Source organism: Arachis duranensis, chromosome 9 (genome assembly GCF_000817695.3).
Source record: "Arachis duranensis cultivar V14167 chromosome 9, aradu.V14167.gnm2.J7QH, whole genome shotgun sequence".
Taxonomy (NCBI): Eukaryota; Viridiplantae; Streptophyta; class Magnoliopsida; order Fabales; family Fabaceae; genus Arachis; species Arachis duranensis.
The window spans coordinates 8,025,505-8,045,646 of NC_029780.3; the positions used below are offsets into that span (position 1 = coordinate 8,025,505).

General features: G+C 30.8%; 1 protein-coding gene across 1 annotated transcript in view; it reads right to left on the reverse strand.

Moving 5' to 3' along the window:
- Positions 1-4,725, reverse strand: part of LOC107464411 (uncharacterized) — a 38,201-nt gene extending 33,476 nt beyond the window's left edge. Inside the window, exons 1-2 of the mRNA XM_016083323.3 lie at positions 4,606-4,725; positions 4,012-4,163 (exon numbers count right to left, since the gene is read on the reverse strand). The gene's annotated coding sequence lies outside the window, so the exon portion shown is untranslated. The remainder of the gene's footprint in view (positions 1-4,011; positions 4,164-4,605) is intronic.
- Positions 4,726-20,142: the final 15,417 nt, after the last annotated feature.

Sequence of the window (20,142 nt, forward strand, 5' to 3'; positions counted from 1 at the left end):
TCGTCAAATTGAAATGGATAGAGACAGAACGGCTGTGCCTCAGGCATTGGATGTATCCTAAACCATATCTATCATATTAACCTGTCTTATTTTCTTTAACATATTCACCACCTGAAACTCCAAATTATGAATCCATCTTCAAATCCACTTATCATTTAGTCAGACAAGTCAACAACAAAAAATCTACCCGAAAAATGACATTATTCATCCCAAATCCAGCCACAGCCACCTCTCCAACCCAGGCCTCACCCTCCCTAGAGGCCAATAAATCTTTTCAGAGAAAGTACATCTACTGATCCTCCTTCAAAAGACAAGGGCATTAAAGAAGGGTCACCTGCCCCCAGCCGGAAAATTAATGCTCTCACTCTAAATGATCAATCAGATGTTGGAGAAATCACTGATAAATCTATAGAAGAAACCATTGAAGATTCAGCTGAGTATGCTGAATGGTCCGAAGAAGAAGAAGAGGAAGAAATAATCTCTGAAAAAAATGAACTAACAACTTTAATTAATCCTCCACAAACAGGATCTTCTGAAGTAAAAACTTGAGTAAACTACCATTTTTCTACCCATAAAAGTTGAAAACGCTGACATATCTATCCATAGAAAAATGAAATTACCATTTATACCCATAAAAAATGGTTTTTACCAGCAAAATTATCCAAATCCTAAAAAATTAAATAAAATTCCTAAACTACCCTTCTCTCCACCACTACCACTATCATCTCCTCCCCCCCTCTATCTCTCTCTCTCAATGTTCTGCTAGGACAAATCTTGCAGGCTCCGATGGTGCAACCAACTCTCTCCACAGGTGGAGTATCGGGCTTTCACCCCCAAAGAGGACGACACCATAATCAGAGCTCACACTCGGTTCGGAAACAAGTGGGCCACCATAGCCCGACTCATTTTCAACAGAACCGACAATGCCATTAAGAACCACTGGAACTCCACCCTCAAACGCAAGTGCGCCTCCATGGACCCCATCGACGATCCTCACTTCGCGCAGCCACCCAAACGCTCTGTTAGCACTGGTGCCGCCATACTCGTGTCAACGGTGGTGGTGAGGTACTCATTGCCAACGGTGATGGCGATGACGGAGATGGCGGGTAGGAAGGGGAGGATGCGGATGGAGAGCCAGGAGTGTGCAGTGGAGATGTCGGAGCAGATGTTGACGACGCGGGAGTTCTCGAGGGAGACAATGAAATCAATGGCGGTGTGTGGAGAAAGCTTGGAGGATTCAGGATTAGATTCATAGATCTTAACCTTGTTGATGAGTGTTTTCGATTAACCCTTAAAAAAGTCGCAGCCTTTGAATGTGTGTGCAGAGAAAACCCAATCCATTCAGATGGTGAAGTTAACGGCAGTGATGGCTGATGGTGATGGTGATGGTGGTGGTGGTGTTGGATCGACATCGATGGGGGAGTGTGTGGCCGAAAGGGTTAGGGTGACGACTGAGGAAGAGGGTGAGACGGTGGTACTGAACGGTAATGTGGTTGATGTTGGGATTGGGTCGCTGAGAACATTGAGAAAGAGAGAGGAGGGGGAGATGATAGTGTTAGTGGTGGAGAGAAGGGTAGTTTAGGGATTTTATTTAATTTTTTAGGGTTTGGATAATTTTGCTGGTAAAAACCATTTTTTATGGGTACAAATGGTAATTTTCATTTTCTATGGGTAGATATGTCAGCGTTTTCAACTTTTATGGGTAGAAATGGTAGTTTACTCTAAAAACTTCTAACAAATAATTCACCTTTAATGATATTCCACCTTCAAGATACAAAGAAAGGCCGAATGAACTTGGTACTTGAATTGTAACCAACATCGCTAATCCAAATCTTTCAAGTAAAAAAGTCTTTGCAGACTTCATAAATTAAATGGCTGGCAATCTCCATGAATGGGTTAACAAACTTTCTGAGTATGAAAGACTTCAACTCATCAATAGTACTTCCCCTTAGTTTTTGGGAGTACTACACCAAGAGTTCCTAGGAGATATCACAATCATCCAGAAAAGAAACTCCCAAGAGTATTTTGAAATGAAGTGCTGCTCTTGCTGATTTCCTTTCTAAATCTACTAAAGAACTAATCCCAAAATCAGTCATTTACATTTGCACAATGAATACACACAATTCTCCATACACTATTTTATTTCCTGATTGCCCGCTCCACAGAAGTTCATACAGAAGAAATATTGGCCCCTTTTTTCCCTCAAAGCAAGACCACAAACAGAATTTCAAATAGCTAGCCTAGCTAGACAAATCATGTTTTACTAGTTACATCAGTTTCTTATCGTAACCCAAATCCATCTAAACCCAATGTACTTCAGCATGGACACACCTTTCTACACTATACCAATAATCCAATGACCTATACTAGAAGAAATGATGTGGTACATCTGGGCTTTGTCTTCTATATATACATGTGCCATCATAGTCCCAATCTTCCCTATATACCATATCTTATGTAATAGCACTTAAGCACAATCCCATCTGGTCCGATTATTCTCCATGTATTCTCCACTTGATGCATAGAGAGGAATGTTATACAACATGCTTGACCAATATCAACTGTGGGACAAATCTTCTCAGGCAAAACAAAAATTCTGTTATTTTGTCACCCTATAGAAAAGTTACTTTATTAACAAAAATAGTAGCCCGCACACCATGAACAAAATCGATATTGTTGGATATTCTACCATATGGCCAACAAATGAAAAGTCAGTCTTAAATGCCTTGGCCAAATATCTTTGTCAACTCTGGTAATCTGGAATATATGGAGAAAGAGATGTAATTGAAGGACTCTCATTCAGATCAGATGTTCCAACCACACTCAGAGTTTTAGTCCATATTCATAACCTCAAAAATAATTAATCAATTTGGACAGTACTTTTTTTACACTCCAAGGTCAAGACAGATAATTCTCTGATCAGCCGAGCACATCCAGACATCTCCCAACTTCAAGCAGCAATCTTGAGGAAGATCTGAATTCTGAAGATCTAAGTGTTAGAGTATATGCCTTATCACCTAGCCCAACCAGGATTGATGCAGGGATACCCAATATCACTTAAGGCCTATATTCAGACATATATGATCCATATCTGCAAGATGCCCAAGATCCTAATGAGGAGAACACCGAAGACCCACTTACCTACTTATAGGACCCAAATATAAATTTTAGAGCTGTTAACTTGGTTTGTGATGACACATCATCCTATTCAGATGGTGATGGGACCCTTCTAGAAGACTATTTTAAGCCATCCGTCTATTAAAGCAAGAGTCCCCACTATGAATAATTATTAAGCGCACTAAAATAAAGTGACCACTGTCACTTATCTAGCTAAGTCACGAAGAGATAAGGCTTATCCTTATCTTCCAACTGGCATTGTATAATAGGCTTATTTAAATTCTGTAAAATATGGTTGTTGATCAGAGATCTCTATAAAAAGAGGGGTTCATCTTAGTCGTAACAAGTAGTATCGAACATTGTAATATATTCATTCTTGCCTATCTCACAAAATATTCTAAATCTCTTTTCTCTCTCTGAAAGCGTAGCTATTATTATTTCATTTCTCCTTATCTAGTGTCATTAAGTATGTTCTGGACTTGCTTCTTGATACAGAGGATCCTGCTCATCAGAATATGGCATAGATAGGATCTACAGAAATTTCTTATAGTGAAAAAAAAAACTCGATCTTATAACATCAAGTTCTACTTGAACCCTTTAAATCTCACTTGATATGATGATCGATAGAGATAAACATGATGGTGTTGTAGCATCGATTATGCCTAACTTGTAGTGACGATAGTTTTTTTTTTTCAACTGAATAAATATGATAAAAATAGAAAATATCTAAAAAAAATCAATATATAAAGTAAAATAGAAGAATAATTTATAATTAAGCTTTTAAGGTATCTATCAACACAAATGGATGAATTTAGTTAACCAAATACAGTGATATAAAATATTAAATATGATTATTGAAACATATTAAACAAACAATGTAACTGGACCATATACCTTTTTAATCCATTTAGAGAAGCAGCTTATTAGAAAGAGGAAGAAGCTTTCCTATTCTCCAGCAGCAACAACTCTATTAATTTCTACATTTTTTCTAGCCAGATGCTTCTGCCACTCACATTCCCCCTCCCCCCTTCTGGAACCTTGTGCCGCTGCAAAAGTCATTCATTCTTAACAAGGTGAAATGTGTTTACAAAAATATATATAATTTTGCTAACAAATTATAAAACTTTTATTTAGCATAATAAGCTCTACATAATTAACAGTATTTTTACTCCGAAACATTATTGTTTTTAACTTAACGGTTGAAAGATCAAAACAAAATTTAATTTTTTGTTTACACATTACAAGTCCTACATTTTTTAAATATATAAATTTTAAAATAATAACTATGTTAAATATATAATATATACTAAAATTAGTTACTAGTATAAAATATACGTTAGAATATAAAATACACATTAAAAATGAGATAAACAATATAAATACATAATAGCTGAATTTAATGTAAAAACAATATTTTTATTTTCTAAAATAGACTATAAATCAACACACATCAATAGTAAGTTAGACATATGCTACAAAGAAACAAACCTTTGTATTTGGAAAACGACGAAGGACCTAATTATTATTTGCGTTTATTTCATGAATTGAACTGGGGAAGAAACTGAAAATAGGACCAGAGAACTTCAGAAGTTGTAATGTGAAGAAGTATATCAAATGATAATTGATAAGCATTATGGTATGAAAAAGCTTAAGTAGGTCGTAGGGTAAAATGTATAGGAATGCATGGGAAAATAATAATAACAGCACAAGGACAAAATAATTAAAGTGAAAATGTCATATCTGACAACCTCAATTATTGCTACCTTATCCTTGTTGCTCCATTATTGATGGAAATAATCAGCATGTGCATGTAACACGTTGTTCGACGATCTTTGTGTATTTATGAGTAATGATAATTTAAAAAAAGATCTAGCCTTTGCATGTTAATTAGGTATTTAAAGGGGAGATTAGAGACCGTAAGATTAGAAAATAGAAACTAAATTAAGTTTATATATTGTGTTTGGTGTAAAATATATTTAGTTGAATTATATGTAGTTTAAAATAAATATAGAAATTGGAGTATAGATTTAGAATTTGAAAAAGTTAAATGAAGATATTTTTAAGAAAAAATTTTATTAAAATTTCAGTCTCTTTTTTTAAAAATGGTAAACTACAATTTCTATTCATGAAAGTTGAAAACGCTGACATGTTACTATTTGTATCCATAAAAAATTGACTTTTACAAGCAAAATTACTCAAATCCTAAGTAATTACATAAAATTCTCAAACTACTCTTTGTGAGTCTCATTCTCTTTAATTCTTCGTCTATAGCCGTGAATCACCACTACCACAATACCATCCTCCTTCTTCTCTCTCTCTTTCTCTCTCTTCCCCCTCCAGTCGTGTTCTTTCTCCTTTATCTTTTTCAATCGTCCTTTCAGTCTTTCTCTGTTCTCTGTCTTCGCACTTTTCTCTTTCCTCTTCTCTCCCTATTGATGTTTCTCTTTTCTTTGTCGTTTCTCTTTCTTTTCTGTGCATCAATGGTGGCTCCTCTTTTTGCCATTGCAAGCTCCATCCCCTCCTCCTCCTCTGGGAAGTTTCTGACTTCAGTAGTAATTTTGAGTCCTCTATTTCTACAACTGCAGTTTCTTTAATGTTGAGTCCCTTGCTAAATTTATTTCTATTTAAGAAATTAGGGTTTTATTTTGAATATATGCATGTTTTATTCTTTGATTTGATCTGTAATTGTTTCTTTTTGTAATTTTGAAAAGGATAATAACTTAACTATATTGATGTTCAAGAGGTAAGAGAGAAAAAATGAGTAAGAGAGAGAGAGTAGGAAGGGAGATGGTGCTGCGACAGTGGTGGTTCACAGCTGACAGAGGTGTTGCAGATAATGAGTGAGTGAGTTAGAGGGTGGGTGAGTGAGAGAGAAGAGAAGGGGGAGAGAGAGCTATAGAAGAAGAATTGAAGAAGATGAGACTCACAAAAAATAATTTAAAAATTTTATGTAATTATTTAGGATTTGGATAATTTTGTTTGTAAAAGTCAATCTTACATAAATATAAATGATAATTTTCATTTTCTATGAACAAATATATTAATGTTTTCAATTTTTATGAATAAAAATAATAATTTGTTATTTCTAAAAATTTCAGTCGTATTCTCACCTTATAAAAATATTAAAATTTTATATTTCAAAATTAAAATTTTAATTTTATCCCTAACCACCAAACATAATATAATTCTAACCCTTCAATCTCAGTCACAGCCACATTTACTAGACATGCTAAAAGGGATTTTATATTCCACTCTAAAATTTGAATCCAAATGCAACTTGACGACATATCTATAAGGCAGCGTTTGTTTTGAGGTACTGAAACAAAGACTGTAAAATTAACACTCAATATCATGTTTGTTGGTTTAGAGATTGATACTAAAATTTCTGTCTCTCTCTCCAAAATTTCAGTATTTCAGTACCTCAAAAAAGTAGGGACTTAGGGGACTAAAATTTTTAGAGATGGAGACTGAAACTTTAATAACATTATATACCTAAAATACCCTCATTTCAATTAATTAATTCCAATTTTATCCTTTGTGCAAATTAAATTAGAGTTTCATTCTTGTTTCAATTTCTATCTCCCATTTTACACCAAACAGAATACTGAAATTTATTTCAATCTCTATCTCTTAGTCTTTGTCTCTCCGTCTCAATCTTTCCATCTATATCTCTCCAGCAAACGCTACCTAAATCCTCTATCCATACCAAGTCTCGCTCCGTTCCTCGTAGGTTTTTTTTTTGTACAGTATTTTTATTTTTTGTTGTTTTGGCGTTCCTCGAAGTCTATGTTCCCTCGCCTAAGCCCAGCTAAAGTTATTTGAAAAACTTCTTGGGCCTCTTAAGGCAGTTCTATTTTACTGTTTCTTTTATGGATTAAAAAAATTGATTTCCACCACAAAATAAAAAACATGAGGAACACATTGCGGAGTATTGTATCGTGGCCTTCATTTTGTTGCAACTTTAATGTGGGAGAGGGCTTTTCATGGCTTATTTGTTTTCTAGGGTTTACGAATTTTTTTTTAATAAAGTAATCAATTTGTTGACTTCTATTAAAAGAAAAATTCAGAGTTTTGTATTGTTAATGAAGAAGTGCTTTCAGGATTAAAAAAAACCCTATTTTATTTTAAGATTAACACTGGTTCATGCTACAATAGTTACAAAACTTCCTTGCCAGAAAATGCTGGAGCAAATCTTTTACCAATTTTTATTATGTCAGGAGTAGACCAACCTACTAGAAACTTTCCTTTTAAAAAAAATAATAACAAAAAAGAAAAAAAAAACCTAATTACCCCAACTCTTCTTTTTGTCTCTTTGACCAAGAATAACCCTAAAATAAAAACAAAAAGGCAAGATAAAGAAGAAAAAGAAGTTAACCTATGTTCCAAGTTTAGTACAAGATTATTATTCATTCACTTAATTTAATCATTAATTAAGTAGTTAAATCACTTGACATCACAAGCGGCTAAGAAAAGTTTTCCTTGTGGACCATGATTCACACACAAGAAAGGAATGATGAGAGAACCCACCTTTGAATGTCTTCTCCCACTTTCCCTAATTCCAATACCCACAATCCTCTCTCACCTTTCAACCCTCTAATTTGACAACTTTTCAAAAAGCAAGCTGAACAACAAAGTGCTAACCCCACAAAAAAAAGAATATCAAATACATGGCCTTTCTTTTTTGGAAAATGTGGGTTTGGAGTTCCTAGTTTCCTTGATTAAATATTTAAGCTAATCATTTTCATCACTATGTTAGTACCTTCATGGGATTGGAGCCACATCGATTTGAACATAACTTTGTCATTACCATATTTCAATTCATATTTTGGATATATTATAATTATAAAACATGCTCCACAAAAGCTTCCTAATGATGCTTACCATCATTCCCCTATATTTTCTCCACTTAACCCAATCTTTGGTTTACTTTTAGAAAAAAAAATAAATATAAATAATAAATCTTAAAATTCGGTAACACTTGTTGTAATTCTCTTTTATTTATTTAGGGTTCGTAAACCATCTTTTAAGCTAGGGGGTGTTCTATTCAAAATAAATATAAAAAAAATACAAAAATAAAAGATCAATAATACTATTTATTTACTAAACACATTTAATATCTATATAATTATAATTAATTAATTGTATATTTAGATTGCTTTTAATTAACAAAATAAAAATATACATATTAATTATTAAAAAAAATGCTGATATCAAAATGATGTCTATTATAAAAGTATACGCATAACAAAGTTGAAAAATATAATACTATATTTTATAAAATACAAGAACAATAAATGTAATATTACTTAAATTTAAAAGAAAAAGAGTTATAACTCTAATAGTCTCCTCATATTCATATAAGAAATCACGGATTCGAGTCTCTCTATCTTTGGTAAAAAAAAATCAATATCTATATGTTTAGAGTTTACACTTTAGATAAAGAGAAATCAGATTAAACTCCAACAATTTTTAAGAGAAATTAGCGCAAAGTGTCTCAGTATTTCAAGTATTCACATTCCAGTTTTGACTAAGCATGGCCATGTAATAAGAAAGTCATTGAATTCATCTTAAACAGACCAAATATTCGGATTTTTTTATTTGAATAAAGAAGTTTTTGTTTATCAATTTAAATTAGGATACATAAATTTATTAATTTGTACATTTAATTTTATTTTTGCAGTCAAAAATTATAAAAGTTATATTTGTATGTCTTTTTGTGACTATGCCAATGAAAATAAAAAAGATTTATTTTTTTTTATTTTTACACATATTGCTAGAGAAAATAAAAAATTAAATTTTTGTTGTTTTCGCTTACACAATCATTAAAAATCATATAAATATAATATTGCCGTCTTTAACTGTAAAAATTAAATTAAATATATTTTGATAAATTTTTGTATCCCAATTTAAATTAATAAATAAAAAATTATTTAAATAAAAAGTAGCCCCCCAAATCTTCCTTTATAGATGGAAAGGAAAGGGAGACAAGATAATTGGATTTGAATTTCCCAAACTTAGCAATATTACAGCACAGATACTGATGGTTATGGTTGGAGATCCCAATAGAAGCAAAGTGCAAAAAATATTGAAAAGTTATTAATAGCCCATTTTTAGTAGTAGGATCTATTCTAACCTGAGTGGATAGGAAAACTAATAGAGATAACAATTAATTGGTTTCTGAAATATACCTATCAAATTCAATTTGGTTTTTGAATGATATGGTCATGAATCCTTTCATCAATAACATTAACAAAGAGTTAATGTGAACCCTTAAATGTTATTGTGGTACTCTAATAGGCTAGTTAATTTTAGATAGATTTATAAGTGATTTTTTTTAATTTTTAAGTTATAAAAAATTATAGCATTAATATTTAAGTATAATTTTTAAACATTTATTTAAAGTATTTACAAAAATTTAAATAAGTGATTTTTTATAATAAAAAGCTTCTGATTATTTTTTTTAAATAAACACTTTTGGTATTAAAAAAACAAATAAAAAATTATTTATAAGATATTTTTAATATAAATTTTATATTTTAAAAATTTTTTAAAAGAGTTTAATTAAGGTTTTTTTTTAGATCGTTGTTACAGAATCGGATCTAAATTGGGAAGAGAAGATTTAGTTTGTGAATTATCTCCTTCGACAACGCTATCAAGGATAAACCCAGATTAAACAAAATACATATCACATTAAAAACGTCTAAAAACTAACAACCAAAACATAACAGACCTTCAAACAAACAAACAATGGGTAACATTATATGACAAAACACGAATAAATATGTTAGTTGTTGAGCACTCCAAATATTGTGTTTGTCTTGTTTTGATTTTCTCCCAAATAGTTTCACCATGTTAACCACTTGTATCATTCTAATTTCGCCGACTCAGTTCATTCATCCCACCTGCATTGCTATGCACTTATATTTATGTGATCCACTTTACCCAATAGTTATTATTTGTCACAGTCATAGTCTCTCATTTTTTTCTTGCCTTAAAATTCTCTGTATTTTTATACTTTATTCTAATATTTTGGGTATGTCTAAAACGAGCTCAATCATTATGTGCTTATTGAATGAGCCACACTTATATAGGCCATTAGATTTTATTAGATAAAAATTAAAGGCTAATATAAAATAAGAACATTGATGGACTCTAATAAATATAGAATATCCTAGTACATAAATAAATGTTTTAAATGGCAATATTTTAATACACAATACTTTAAACGGCAACAAAATCTTTTATTCTTAAATAATTAAATATAAAATATATGAGTATTTTTTATTTATTAAAATTAATTATTGCAAAAAAATTTTATAATATTAAAAATTATATTAAAATAATATTTTAAACTATAACTAACATAAAAATATAAAATAATTAAAATTTTATTTTATATTACTTAACAAATAATTAGAATATTATATTCAAAATTTATTAATTAATTACTTTTGCTAAAGATATTATTATATAATTGTTCATACCCTGGCTCAACGACAAAGGCCCAGGTCCAAATAAAAGGCCTAATCTGAAGGATTAAGCCTAGCTAAGTACCGACCTTCACGTAAGAAGTCGGTATCAACCACGACTTGCTCTAAAGAAGTCGGACATGAGATTAGCTGGCAGATAAACACTCAATTCAAATGAGTAACCGCCCCTAAAATCTCTCTAACCGCTTCATAAAGCCATATCTTAACCTCCCCAAGATAATAGGGACGGTTAACACCCTAAAGATACGGCACTACTCCAACGGTGGTTATTGGCTCACCACTATAAATACACTGACACCCCTCAGGTATCTCTAAGCCCAACACTCTCTAGACTGCTCACACTCTTGCTAACTTAGGCATCGGAGTGTCTTTGCAGGTACCACCCCCCATTCATTCACGAGCACAAGTCGGACGGAGTCTCCCGAGTTGCACTCTCACGCGGAAACCTCCTCCTTCACATATTTGGGCCAGCCGATTTTTATCTAATAAAATCTAATGGCCTATATAAGTGTGGCTCATTTAATAAGCACATAATGGTTGAGTTTGTTTTAGACATACCCAATATTTTGTACCAAATACTTTATTCCATGAGCTTTATTTCTTAAGTTCTATTGCTCTCAATATGTACTTTCCTTTCTATTTAGCCACTTTATTATACTCTTGTTGTCAATAAATATTACAATGTCTACTTCTTTAACCTATAATTCCTCTAGTACAAATTGAAACACTAATTCCATACTTGTAATAATAGCCTCACCATTAGATTTTTCAATAATATTTTCTCTCATAAAACACTTTATTATATCATGGGAATTTTCAAGATAACTACCAACAACAAAATTATTATAGATAAGAATATATATTTTACATACCCACTAAAATTACATCATGTTAACTTCCTTCATCCTTGCTAGCCTGAATCCATAATATTTTTTCTTTGTTGCTTTACAAATGTATTTTTTTCTTTGTTACTTTACAAGTGTATTAAGTCCTTGTATAATCCTCTGCAGCTAGTCTTCCTCTATTTTCTCTACTCGAAATTGTAAATTTAGTAAAACTAATTATAAAAAAAACTAAATAATGAAAGGAGAAAAATACTCCTAGATAATAGCCATCAAATTTTAATAGTGGAGAAAGAGAAAGAAATAGAATTTCATTTATAAATTGAAAATTTTTTCATTTTGTTTTTAATCAAGTCATCCAAATAGAATAATATAATATTTTTTTGATTAGTTTTCTCCTATATATGTAGAGAGAAGTGTGTTCTCTTTTTGTCAAGAGAGAGTGTTATTGTAGTCTCTTTGCGAGAGAGAAATTGTAATTCTCAAAGAATAAAGTTATTCAATTGTTTCCATGTTTTATAAAAATTTCTAATTTTTCATCTCTATATTTTACTATGTTATTTGTCTAGTACCTAACAGTGGTATCAGAGCCAAAGGTTGCTGATTAATATTTTTTTGCTGCGAGTTACCGTCTAAAAAAATGGCAGCAAAGTATGAAATTCCAAAATTCAGTGGGAGTAATTTTTTCGTATGAAAATTGAAGATAAAAGTCATTATTATGAGAAAAGACAATTCTGTGACAGCAATTGAAGGTAGACCCACTAGAATTACAGATGAAAAATAGAAGTAGATAGACAACAATGCTATTGCAAACTTACACTTGGCACTATTTGACTCAGTTTTATCAAGTGTAGCAGAAAAAAAGACAGCAAAGGAAATTTGGGATGCTCTCACCAAATTATATGAAGTTAAGGCACTTCACAACAAGATATTCTTGAAGAGAAGATTTTATACTCTTCGAATGAGTGAGTCCACATCGACAACAGATCACATCAACAATCTAATACGTTATTTTTCTAACTCTCATAATTGGAATATACCATAACAGAAAACGAAAGTACAGAGCTCTTACTTCAAAGTCTACCAGATTCATATGATCAGCTTATCATTAACTTAACTAATAATGTTTTGACTGATTATCTTTCTTTTGATGATATGGCTGTTGTGGTTCTTGAAGAAGAATCTAGGCGCAAGAATAAGAAAGATAGATTAGAGAACTCAAAACAAGCAAAGACTTTGTTGATGACAAGAGAACAATTAATGAAGCATGGTTCCAGTGGGAGTCAAAGTAGACCAAAGTCACAAAGTAAGAAGTAGGTTAAATGCTACAACTGTGGTAAGAGAGGGCACTTCAAAAAAAATTTGTTGGAATAAGAAGAGTATAGATAAGGTTCCAGAAGGATCAAGTTCTTAAGGATGTATTGCGAGCACCTCTGATGATAGAGAAATCCTGTATGACGAAGCAACAATTGGTTCTAAAAGCAGCAAACAGCTCACTGATGTTTGGATTGTTGATTCAGGAGCAACCTGGCATATGACTCCTCATCGTGATTGGTTTTGTACATATGAATCTGTCTTGGAAGGATCGGTGTTTATGGAAAAAGATCATGCCTTAGAAATTGTTAGAATAGGTACTGTCAAAATAAAAATATTTGATAGTTCTATTCGTTCACTTCAAGGGGTAAGACACATGAAATGCTTGAAGAAGAATTTGTTGTCGATTGAAAAATTGGATGAACTTGGTTGCAAGACCCATATTGAAGGTGGGATAGTGAAAGTTGTTAAAGGAGCTCTTGTAGTAATAAAAGCAGAAAAAATTGTAGCAAATTTATACATGCTTGTGAGAGATACTTTGCAAGAGGCAGAGACATCAGTTGCTTCAGCACGCCAAGAAGAAATGATGATGATATGGCAATACAAACTAGGCCACATGTCAGAACGAGGCTTGAAGATTCTTGTAGAACGTAATCTCATTCCCGAGTTCAAATCGGTAAACTTACCGTTTTGTAAGCACTGCGTTACAAGCAAGCAACATAGATTGAAGTTTGGTAGATCATGATGCGGGAGCATGTATCTTTATGTTTGTATCATTAATTAAAGTAGTATAGTTTAACATATATTATTATATTGTGTTATGAGTTAATCCCACATTGCCTGAGTCATGAAAGTTTCCCTTCCCCTACTAGTATAAATATGTGTATGTACCCCTTTTGTTTATGAGTTGAATTGATTGAGTTGTATATTTAAATAAGCTGTGTGCTTATTTTTCTCTAGACTCTTTGAGAGTAAGAGGTGCATCCTTGGCTTAGCCAACCAAGGTGAGTTCTTGGCTACTTTCACAATAGTGGGGTTGTTAACCTTGCCAAGATTGGTGGCCCAAGCGACGTTCCGGCGTCAGATCAACTACTCGAAGCAAACACATATTGGAGTTGATTCCTTCTGATGGGTGGAAATCACCGGAGATGTTCCTAGAAAGAGCAAAATATCTTGTATCATTTATTGATGATTACTCTAGGAGACTATGGGGGTACCCGATCAAGAAGAAGTCATACGTATTTGCAATATTTAAAGAATTCAAAGCAAAGTTAGAACTTGAATCCTAAATGAGGATCAAGTGTTTAAGGACAAATAACGGAGAAAAATATGTTGATGGTGATTTTCTAACATTTTTCAAGCAAGCAGGTATTCAATAGTAATTCACAGTTGTATATGCGCCTCAGCAAAATGGTGTAGCAGAGCGAATGAATAGGACTCTCCTAGAAAAAGTACGAGATATGGTGTAAACTGCAGGTTTAGCCAATTCTTTTTGGACAGACGCTGTTAAAACCGCCTGTTATGTGATAAATCGGTCACCATCAACTGCAATTGGGTTGAAAACACCAATGGAGATCTGGCAAGGTAAGCCACCTAATTATTATTCTTTACATATATTTGGTTGTCCTGTGTACGTGATGTACAATTTTCAGGAAAGAACAAAGCTACCAAAGTCTAGAAAATGTATATTCTTGAGTTATGCCGACGGAGTTAAGGAGTATCGCCTGTGGGATCCCACTGCCCGCAAGGTAGTTGGCAGTATAGATGTGATATTTGCAGAAGATGAATTATAAAAAGAACAAAAAAATGATAGCACTGTTAAAGAGATAACCACTGTTCAAATAGATGAAAAATGCAGAGAAGGTGATCTTTCTAAAGCAGAACCACAGCACGAAGAACAAGAAGTAGAAGCCAATGACATAGAAGTTCTTTGATCCACTCGACAAAGAAGAACACCATCACGACACTCAAATTATGTTTTGACAAATCATGATACATATTGTCTTTTGATAGAAGATGGAGAGCCAACAACTTTTATGGAAGCTATACGCAATCCAGACGCTTCTATGTGGATGACAGCAATGCAAGAAGAAATTGAGGCATTACATATGAACCATATCTGAAAACTTGTTGAACTTCCAGCAAGTCGGAAAGCCATTGGTAACAAATGGGTTTACAAGATCAAACGAGATAGTAATGATCTGGTGGAACGATATCGTGCAAGATTGGTTGTCAAGGGATATACTTAGAAAGAAGGTGTTGATTTTAATGAAATATTTTTTTCAATGGTGAGACTAACTACTATTAGAGTAGTTTTAGCTATATGTGCTATATTTGATTTACATATGGAACAAATAGATGTAAAGACTGCTTTTTTTCATGGAGAACTTGAAGAAGAAATATATATGCTCCAACCATAAGATTTAAAAAAAAGAAAAGGAAAAGAAAACTTGGTTTGCAGGTTAACTAAATCTCTGTACGGTCTAAAGCAGGCGCCAAAGTATTGGTACAAGAGATTTGATTCTTTCATTATTAGCCTTAGATACAACAGACTTAGTTAAGATCATTGTACCTATTACAAGAGGTCTAATGATAATGATTTTATCATTTTGCTGTTGTATGTGGATGACATGTTGGTGGTAGGTCCCAACAAAGATCAAATCTAAGAATTGAAAGCACAGTTGGCTAGAGAGTTTGATATGAAAGACTTGGGACTAGCAAACAAGATTTTAGGGATGCAAATCCATTAAGACAAAAGGAATAGGAAGATTTGGCTATCGCAAAAAAATTATTTGAAGAAGATCTTGCAACACTTCAATATGCAAAAATGTAAGCCAATGTCAACCCCACTTCCTATGAATTTCAAATTATCCTCAAGTATGTGCCCTAGTAGTGAAGCAGAGAGGATGAAAATGTCTCGAGTACCATATGCATTAGCGGTGGGAAGCCTTATGTATGGCATGATCTGTACAAGACCAGATATTGCTCAAGCAGTTGCGGTGGTAAGTTGATTTATGGTAGATTTGGGTAAAGAGCATTGGAATGTTGTTAAGATGATCTTGAGATACATCAAAGGGACCTCAAATATTGCATTATGTTTTGGAGGATCGGAATTTATTGTCAATGAATATGCCGATTCAGACTTTACAAGTGATCTTGATAAACGAAAATCTACTACAGGATATGTGTTCATGCTTGCAGGAGGAGTTGTGAGGTAGCTATCTAAATTACATACTATTGTACCTTTATCTACTATAAAAGCTGAATATATGGCAGCTACACAAGCATGCAAGAAAGTTATTTGGATCCAAAGGTTGATGAAGGAACTTGGACACAAACAACAGAAGATTTTTGTGTGTTGTGACGGTCAGAGTGTCTTGCACATTACAAGGAATCCTGCATTTCATTCAAGAACAAAATATATTGGAGTACAATATCACTTTGTTCAGGAAGTAGTAGAGGAAAGAAGTGTTGATATACAGAAGATTCACACTAAAAATAACCTAGCAAATGCCATGGCAAAACCAATCAATATTGAAAAAATTGAATGGTGTAGATCTTCATATGGCCTATCCAATACACGAGCACATGAATTTTAAAAATTTACCAAAATTAACTTTAAGTGAGAGATTGTAAGTTTAGTAAAGCTAATTATAGAAAAAAAAACTAAATAATAAAAGGAGAAAAATACTTCTAGGTAATAGCCATCAAACTTTGATGGTGGAGAGAGCGAAAGAATAATAACCTCATGTTACGGGTGGTTTATATAACAGAGGTTCGCTTCTAAATTGAAAATATTTTCATTTTGTCTTCAATCAAGTCATCCAGATAGAATAACGTAATATTTCTTTGAGTAGTTTTTTCCTATATATATAGAAAAAAGTGTGTTCTCTTTTTATCAAGAGAGGATATTATTGTAGTTTCCTTGTGATAGAAAAAAATTATTATTCTAAAAAAAATTATTCAATTTTTTTATATTTTATACAAATTTTTAATTTTTCATCTTTATATTTTACTGTATCATTTGTCTGATATCTAACAGAAATTTAAAACTACTTGTATAAACTCACAAAATTACAATTTTTGAAGATTGGGATGGTATAGTTGAATTGAGATTTAAAAGCTATTTGTAAACTTCAACTATTATATGAAAGAGTAAACCTAAATTTATTTTTTTGATCAAGTGAATATTGAGGAAAAATAATATTGTTTGCCCAAAAGTTACTACTGTTTGACATGGTTTTTGAAAATTTGCTCAAAATAAAAATATATCTTTCTACCATTCATATTTGGTGTGTTAGGGATAATAATTGAATTTTTTTCTTTTTTTTTCATGAATGAGCAAAAATCTAAAAATCAAAATTTACCTTAATTTTTTTATATAATTTTTAAATAACTATCTAAATATTTTTACATCAAAATTAAACTAAATACACGATTAGTCACAATTTTAAAAGTTAGTGGTTAGTTCGTTAATTCGTTTTAATAAGTATCCGAAGGTTCATTGATAATTAAGTCCTTTTAATATCAAATTGATTTTGTTTGTGTTTGTTTTGAAATGAGTTTATTTATGTATTGTTATCATTAAATAATTTCGCTTCATTTAAAATTTAATTTTCAGTTCATTTGTGAATTAATTGAAGTTCACTTGATGCTGCTGTTAAGTATTAACCAAATTTTTTATTCTTTAAGAAATTTCAATTCATTTTTTAGTTTGATTTAGATTCATTTGGTTTCGTTTCACTTGAATTTGCTGAACTTGTTCATGTGTGGTTGTTTAGTTAGTTTTTGTTCAAATCTGAACTAATTTCGGTTCATTTGTTAATTAACTGAACTTAATGTTGTTATTAAGTATTAAGTATTGACCAAATTTTTTTCCTTAAAAAATTTCAGTTCATTTATTAATTTAATTTTGGTTCATTTATGAGTGAATTAAGGTGTATTTGTTCTGATTGCATTTGAAAAAAAATGTCCAATACAAAATTTTTTAAAAACCTATTTAAATATATACTCTAAAAATAAATATTTTTATATTAATTACGTGAATAATTATAAAAAATAGAAATAATTGGACAAAAATATAAAATATGTTTACACTATCAATACATTAAAATTAAACTTTTAGTAAAATTTGACTAAAGATGTATTTGTGAAACATGTAGAGGATAAAAGTGCTTTCAATGCTTTGAACGTTGTTTTTTTTATGTTTGGCAACTTTTCTTCTCTGAACGCCAACGTGATTCTTTTTTGGTTTACACCAGGGTATCCATCGGGCCGGAAGCCCAATGACTAATCCCTCGAGTACTAAGCCCAATGACTCTTTTCTTGATAGACGACCTTACTTGAACGCCAACATGATTCTGCATTACAAAAGCTCGTTCACTAGAAGTAAGAAATGATAGCTTTTCCGTTTACTCAACGTACGTTTAGATTTGTTGCTGATTATTATTCGTTTTTCATAATTTATTCTAAATAAATACTGAGAATATTAAAATAATTATTTTAATTTGTGTGCACTGTTTACTATTTTAATTTTTTATAATATATATTATTGTTCCTAATAGAAATGATAAATTAAATAAAAAATTGATTATAAACAATAATAAAAATATAACTTGTAAAAAATTAGAACCTAAAATAATAATAAAAATAAAATTATTAAAAGTACTTAAAAAGAGTACTAAAATATGTTATTTTATATATTATTTTTAATTTAATAAATAAATATTACTTTTTACTATAAAAATTTTACTATAAAAAATACTTAAAAAGTTACCAATTTTTATATGTTATTTTTAATTTCATAAATAAATATTAAATTATAATATACTAAAATAGAGTACTATAAAAAATATTATATAAAAAATACTAAAAAATATAAAAAAAATTAAATATATTTCAAAAAATAATATTATAATTTAATATTATATTTTTTTAATAATTAATTAATTATTTATCTAGAAGTTATTTTAACTAATATTATTCAAACAATATTTATTTTATCAAAATTAATTTTAGTAAAAATTGTCAAACATAAATCATGTTGACATAAACTCACTTCAACTCAAAATTAATTATATAAAATCACTTTCATTCAAATTCTAATTTGTCAAACGTAAATCCAAACACACACTAATCCAATTATATTTTTCGAATTTAAAAAAATATTTACAATTCACCTCTGATATATTGCATATTTGCATATCACCCCACATCTATATAATTATCTAGATTCCTTTATTTTCACTTTAGCCCCCCAATATCCCAATATATAAAAAGTTTAGCTGTATTTTACAACTGAATCCAAAAATAAAATTCCAACAAAGGAAGAAAATAGTAGTAGAAGGAGCAGACGCGCGAGAGAGAGGCGTGAGGAGGACGGCGAAATCCAAAACCAAAAGCAGATGAAAGAAAACGGCTTGACAGACAGGCATGCATGAGCATATGCAAATGAAAAGAAATGTCTCAAACAACCTACACTCTGGGTCCCACAAACCCCCTCTTCCTTATCATTGACCCTACCTCTTGCTCTTTTTTCCCTTTTCATTTTCCTCCTTTTTTTAAAATTTTGTTTGGATTTATATAAAAAATTGTAAACTTGATATTGGTTACTCCACTAAAATGTGTTTATAGAACTTAAAGAATCCACAGTTTTATTGTTTGATAGGATATATTTTGAGGCTTTACTATTTGGCCAATTTTATAATGATTATGAGTTAGTGTTTAAGTTTTTGTTTAATTTATTTTTTATAATAAAGTTTAAATATTTAAAAATAATTTATTTTTATAGTTTTAAATTAAATATTAATTTTTAATTTTTTTGACAAGTTAGACATTATAGCAACTATTTTACTATTTATATGAATTCGTCTTAAACTTTTTCTTTCTGTAAAATTAGTATGAATTATACATAAATATATTTTTAAAATATGTAAAACTGAAAAAAATAAATTTTATTAAAGAAACAACTAAAATTATAACAATAATACTGTTATAATTTCTGCGGTTTGATACGATATCAATGACTATAAATAGAAAAAATAGTATTTTTTAACGACCTTAATTAAAATTGATAAATGTAAATATTTGATAATGATTTGTGAATAAATAATTTTTTAAAAATTTTCACTAAAAGTATTTTTACACCTCTTAGACATTACTTGTAAATTTGCTAATAAAAAAAATATATAAATGATGCTCCAACAATAAATTTAGGTCTGAGGTATCACACCTAAAATTCAATCACAAAAAGCAAAAAGTTAAACCAACCTGTTACACCATTTCATATTCTTTATTTATATAATATGCAAATACAAATTACCAATATTTATAGCCTCTCCAATAAGTAATTTTACTATATGGTAAAACTTTTACTTTAG